Source organism: Antechinus flavipes, chromosome 2 (assembly GCF_016432865.1).
Source record: "Antechinus flavipes isolate AdamAnt ecotype Samford, QLD, Australia chromosome 2, AdamAnt_v2, whole genome shotgun sequence".
In the NCBI taxonomy this organism is placed as follows: domain Eukaryota; kingdom Metazoa; phylum Chordata; class Mammalia; order Dasyuromorphia; family Dasyuridae; genus Antechinus; species Antechinus flavipes.
The window spans coordinates 428,128,485-428,135,491 of NC_067399.1; the positions used below are offsets into that span (position 1 = coordinate 428,128,485).

The window sequence follows — 7,007 nt, forward strand, 5'->3', positions numbered from 1 at the left end:
CCACACGGAGACATGGCCATGACATGAAGCTCTCTGTGGGAAATAGAGATTTCCATTGGCCCCACCAGACAAATATGAATCTTGTGAATCCAAGAACAATTATATAACCTCTGTAAGCTTCCAGCTCACACTTGCTTCCTCGGTGTAATCTGGTGTGATCTGACTTTGGAAAGAAAGATTTTAATTCCGTTTGACTTATGAGGTTTTATCTATTATGTGAAAGGAGATTCTTAGAAAAGGTAATGCCACTGGTAATAGCCCCAGAGCATTTTCTTCTGTGATTGTTCTTCCTAAATGAGTAGAATCACTTGGTCATTTCTTAGAAAAACACATTTTGCTGGAGATAATAACACTATTCAGGCCAAATAGCAATGCATAATGACTATACACTTGACAAAGTCAAGCTGTGAAAAGTAAAAAGATGCCAGCTTGCCTTACAGGATTTAGAACTTGAGAAGAATTTAGAGAACATTGAATGCACATTTATTTTACAGCTAGAGAAACTAAGGCACAGCAAGGGAAAATGCCTTGCCAAAGGTCTATAGAAAGTAAGTAATAGAGGCCAGGTGCTGACCAATAAACTCTGGGATCAAAGTCAGAACTCTGCTATACTGAGGAGGACATTCTGTCTTCACAAGGGTATGTTTTTAAATTGCCTTTCTTGTTTACCTTAAGTTTTGCTGCAAAAACCACATGGCTGGCTCAAGGGGATCCAGGGTTAGGAGGACAGCAGCTGTACACATTTCATCTCTTCTCCTGCAAGGGAAAAAGGAAATGAAACTAATAGTAGCAGTAGGAAGAGAATTTAATATATCCCTTACATTTCATTCTATAAAACCAATTTGGTCTCCCTTTTGTCTGTCTCTGATTGTTTCTGTTTCTGTTTCTCTGTCACTCTGTTTCTCACTCTCTTTCATTATGAGAATAAACCAATTCTGTAGCTACATCAAGATGATACTAAAACATCTGGACAGGAACCTCAATTATCTGGTAGCACATGATGACTAATTCTGCTTTGTTTTGAGAGTGGCAGAACAAAGAAGGATGGTTAGATGTTGTAGGGAGGAAAATCTGGGCTCAATTTAGGGACAAACTTTCTAATAATTCGATCTATCTAATGTTGGATGGTCTCCATTACTGGAAGTCTCTGAGGGATGATCATTTGTCAGTTATATAATAGGTGTTTTTGTTCAGGTTGTGATTGACCTAGATGAACTTATGGGCCTGTAAACATTTTTACATATGAATTGTTTTAAATTAACAGACAATCTGTTCCTTTCCCAACCTTGCTTATAGGTAATATTTATTTGACTCTTTAAGGTTTGCAAAGTGCTTTAATATAATATCTCTTGGCCCAGCACTTTATATATTGAATCACATAAGTACTTCTGTAGTCTTGAGAGTTTGTAGGCAAGCACCTTCCAGTAAGCAGAGAGGACCCTTCAAGGGGTGGCCTAGCCATGTACATTTGACACACTGTAACAAAACTCCTTGACCAGTGGCTTGAACTTAGTAGTACATGGTAGCCAAATCACAGACTTCCCTATTGGTTAATTAATTGATTAATTCATTGATTTGGTGATAGTTTATTTTCCTATGGGTTTACAGAAAACAGAGGACAAAGTAGGGATGGCCCTGTAGCTCTCCTTTTCTTCCTTCTCCCTCTCCCTTATCCTCCCTTCCCCCTTCTCTCTCTCTCTCTCTCTCTCTCTCTCTCTCTCTCTCTCTCTCGCTTTCTTTTTTTCTCTCTCTCTTTCTATCTCCTCTCCTTCTCTCCCCTCTCTCTTACCACTCAATCCTCCTCATAAAGATTATTTTGATTTTAGCCACCGTCCCTTTTATTAACCCCTCTCTGTTATCTCCTTCCTCTTCTATTTCCCTATTGGGTAAATTACATTTCTATATACAACTCTGTCTGGTGTGTTAGTATTCTTCCCTCTTTGAACCAATTCTGATGAGAGTTATTCAAACATTGCCTATCACCCTTCCTTTCTCCCTCCATTATGAAACCTCTTTTTTGTATACTTCTTTGATATGAGAAAAATTTCCCCATTCTGCTTTTCCCTTTCCTCTTCTTGCAGTGCATCCCTTTTTCTCCCTTTAAAACTTGGCTATAATATTCCTGGAAGTTTTTGTTTTGGTATCTTTTTCAGGAAGTAATTGGTAGATTATTTCATTTATATTTTATCCTCTAGATCTAAGACATCAGGGCAGTTTTCCTTGATGATTTCTTAAAATATGATGCTCAGGCTATTTCTTTGATTTTATCATGATTTTAAGCTACTTCAATAATTCTTAAAATTATCTTTTCATCTGTTTTAGGTCAGTTATTTCTCTGATAAGAGAGTTCATATTTGCTTTTATTTTAAGAATTCTTATGACTGTTTTAATGTTTCTTGACATCTCATGGAGTCATTGCTTCCATTTGACCAATTCTAATTTTTAAATAATTATTTTCTTCAATGAACTTATGTAAGTCTTTTTTTTCCATTTGGTCAGTTCTTCTTTTTAAGAAGTTTTTGAAAAGTCTGGGTAGACTTACACAAATTGATGCTAAGTGAAATGAGTAGAACCAAGAGAACATTGTTTACAACAGAAATCAGATTATACCATGATCAATTCTGATGAATATAGCTCTTTTCATCAGTGAGATGATTCAAGTCAGTTCCAATCATTTTGTGATGAAGAGAGCCACTTGTACTCAGAGAAAAGACTGTGGAGACTGAGAGTGGATCACAAAATAGTACTTTCACTTTTGTTGTTGTTTGCTTGAATTTGTTTTTTTTTTCTTTCTCATTTTTTCCTTTTTTGATATGATCTTTCTTGTGCAGCATAATAATTGTGTAAATATGTAGAGAAGATTGCACATGTTTAACATATATTGGATTATTTGCCATATAGAGGAGGAGGTGGGAGGAAGAGAAGGAAAAAAAAAAGAAACATAAGGTTTTAATAGGATGAACTATGTAGGTACATATTGTGGAAATTAAAAAAACCTTTATTAAAAAAAGAAAACAATAAATTAGTTATGAATAATAAAGAATAAGTAGTGAAAGGAAGACTTACTTTGGAATTGGAATTTTTTTATTTTATTTAATAATAACTTTATATTGACAGAATCCATGCCAGGGTAATTTTTTTTACAACATTATCCCTTGCACTCGTTTCTGTTCCGATTTTTCCCCTCCCTCCCTCCACCCCCTCCTCTAGATGGCAAGCAGTCCTATATATGTTAGATATGTTGCAGTATATCCTAGATACAATATATGTTTGCAGAAGCAAACAGTTCTCTTGTTGCACAGGGAGAATTGGATTCAGAAGGTAAAAATAACCCAGGAAGAAAAACAAAAATGCAGATAGTTCACATTCGTTTCCCAGTGTTCTTTTTTTGGGTGTAGCTGCTTCTGTCCATCATTTATCAATTGAAACTCAGTTAGGTCTCTTTGTCAAAGAAGTCCACTTCCATCAGAATACATCCTCATTCAATATCGTTGTCGAAGTGTATAATGATCTCCTGGTTATGCTCATTTCACTTAGCATCAGTTCATGTAAGTCTCACCAAGCTTCTCTGTATTCATCCTGCTGGTCATTTCTTACAGAACAATAATATTCCATAACATTCAAATAACACAATTTACCCAGCCATTCTCCAATTGATGGGTATCCATTCATTTTCCAGTTTCTAGCCACTACAAACAGGGCTGCCACAAACATTTTGGTACATACAGGTCCCTTTCCCCTCTTTAGTATTTCTTTGAGATATAAGCCCAAGAGAAACACTGCTGGATCAAAGGGTATGCACAATTTGATAACTTTTCGAGCATAATTCCAGATTGCTCTCCAGAATGGTTGGATTCATTCACAACTCCACCAACAATTCATCAGTGTCCCAGTTTTCCCACATCCCCTCCAACATTCATCATTATTTTTTCCTGCCATCTTAGCCAATCTGACAGGTGTGTAGTGGTATCTCAGAGTTGTCTTAATTTGCATTTCTTTGATCAATAATGATTTGGAACACTCTTTCATATGAGTGGTAATGGTTTCAATTTCATCATCTGAAAATTGTCTGTTCATATCTTTTGACCATTTATCAATTGGAGAATGGCTTGATTTCTTATAAATTTGAGTCAGTTCTCTATATATTTTGGAAATGAGGCCTTTATCAGAATCTTTAACTGTGAAGATGTTTTCCCAGTTTGTTACTTCCCTTCTAATCTTGTTTGCATTAGTTTTGTTTGTACAAAGGCTTTTTAATTTGATATAATCGAAATTTTCTATTTTGTGATCAGTAATGGTGTCTAGTTCATCTTTGGTCACAAATTTCTTTCTCCTCCACAAGTCTGAGAGATAAACTATCCTATGTTCCTCTAATTTATTTATAATCTCATTCTTTATGCCTAGGTCATGGACCCATTTTGATCTTATCTTGGTATATGGTGTTAAGTGTGAGTCCATGCCTAATTTCTGACATACTAATTTCCAGTTATCCCAACAGTTTTTATCAAATAATGAATTCTTATCCCAAAAGTTAGGATCTTTGGGTTTGTCAAACACTAGATTGCTATAGTTGACTATTCTGTCTTGTGAACCTAACCTTTTCCACTGATCAACTAATCTATTTCTTAGCCAATACCAAATGGTTTTGGTGACTGCTGCTTTATAATATAATTTTAGATCAGGTACAGCTAGGCCGCCTTCATTTGATTTTTTTTTTCATTAATGGAATTGGAATTTGGATTCTAATGTCATATCTGTTATTAGCTGTGAATTCTAGAAAAGTTGTTTTATACTCCAAAGTGAAATTTTCTCATTCATAAAATGAGGGGGTTATATTTCCATGATACATTTTAAGCTTTAAATCTTAAGATCATAAATCACATAAAGGTTGTACCTGTAAAAAAAGAAAAAGAAGCTCTTTTAACAGGATTTTTGTTCTTCTTTTACTATTGGGCCAATTTATTTTTTTTAAAGGTGTTATTTTCTTCAATATTGTTGTCCCTTTTTTTTTTTTTTTTTTTTTTTTACCAAAGATATTATTGCCTATTTTTTTTGGATTTATTTGATTTCTTTTAATTATCCATGAATGAATCTTTGGCAAGTGTGGTAAATCTTAATAAATAGCAAGTAGATATTGCTATGAAACAGGCTGGGGTCCTATATCACGCTAAGAAGTCCCAATCTTCTGGTTTCTGTCACATCAACTATAATGTGATTATCCTAAAAAGCTGTTTATGTACCCCCAGAAAGTGCTGTTCATTGATATTGACATTCATCATGGCAATGTCATGAAAGAAACTTTTTCCACCACAAACTGAGTCATGATCATGACAGTGTCCTTTCACAAGTACAAAAAGCACATCTGAAGTATGTGACGACCTATGGGATACTGAGGCTAGCAAAATTGAATAATACACTGTCAACTACTCACTTTTAGATGGTATTGATCATGAAGCTTATGAATCCATCAAGAAACCAGTGATATCTGAAGTAATGGAGACATTTTAGTCCAATGCAGTGATCTTGAAATGTGGTTTTGATTTCCAGTCTGGAAACCAATTAGGTTTTTTCAAGTTTAGCATCAAAGGACATATCAAGTGTATGAAATCTGTCAAGAGCTTCAATCCACCCATGCTGATGCTGGGAGGGTCTGACTACCCCCCTACTATCCACAACATAAGCAGATGATGAACATGTGAAACAAGTATGGATTTGGACATAAATCCCCAATGAACTTCTCTATAATTAATATTTTGAGTACTTTGGATCCAAAGAGTGTTTGGAAAAGATCAAGCAGAGGCTACCTGAGACCCAATGGATGTTACTTCACGCCCCTGTGTCCAGATGAAGCCCATCCCTAAGGATGGGATACAGGAGGACAGTGGAGATAAGGATGAAAAAGCTCCTAACGAATGTATTTCAATATGTTTCTCAGATAAAAGAATTGAATGTGAGGAGGAGTTTTCCCTCTCAGACAAGGAAAGTGAGAGTGGTCAAAAGAACTCATTCAATTTTAAGAAAGCCAAGAGGATCAAAATGGAAGAGAAAAATTAACAAGCCACAGAGAGGAAAAAAGGAAGAAAAAGAAAGAGAAACCTGAAGCTAAATTGCTGAAGAAAACCAACTCTGTCTGAGATTTCTGGCTTTCCTTGGGGTCTATTGTCCACATCACCTCACCTTCAGAATGGATATTTTCTACATTTCTCTGTATTTCCATATATTTAGACTTGGAACCAGGAGACTTATGTTCCAATCCCCACCCTGATATTAACTGTGTAACAACGAATAAGTTCTTTCTGTCTAGGTCTGTAAAGGAATTTAGACTCACTGGACCTTTTGTGTGGCAATGAAAGCAGTACACTGCATCTTTTTATCTGTGGCTGCCCAACATGGTATATATAAAGGTCCAATACCAAAACAAATGTGGTATGAAGAATGTTGATTGAAATCTTAGCTCCACTTGAATGAAATTAACATCTGGGCTTCAATAGCAATATCTATAAAACAAGAACTTTGAACCTAGATAAAGGGTGCTTAACCATTTTGGTAGGTTTGTTTCAAGGACTCTTTTGGTAATCTAATGAATCATATGGACATCCTCAGAATAATATTTTAAATGCATAAATAAAATGCACATCATTTTAAATGAAACCAAATGCCTTGAAAGACAATTATCAAAATATTAAAAAAGAAACAAGCACCAAAGTTCATGGATCCCACATCAAGAACCATGGGATTGTAAAATCTCTTATGCCTGCAGAGGTAAGCAGTCTTATTATGAGCCTAAAAATTGGCTTGAGACATGCAAATCCTGCACTGATTCCAACTACTCTCTATGTGACAGATGTGTTCCTGTATTTTTGTTTAAGCTTATTTTCCCCTAGGAACCAGACTCCCTTACCTGTCCATTCCCTCTCCTTTTGAGATAGGATAGGCATGTACCATTCTCCCTAGTACCTGTTTTCTATTCCCAAATAACCTGCAAGGCCATCTCAGAAGGGACAGAT

The 7,007-nt window shown here is 35.6% G+C and overlaps 1 pseudogene; it reads left to right on the forward strand.

Moving 5' to 3' along the window:
- Window positions 1–5,082: 5,082 nt before the first annotated feature.
- Window positions 5,083–6,134, forward strand: LOC127546756 (histone deacetylase 1-like; annotated as a pseudogene).
- The last annotated feature ends 873 nt before the right edge of the window (window positions 6,135–7,007 follow it).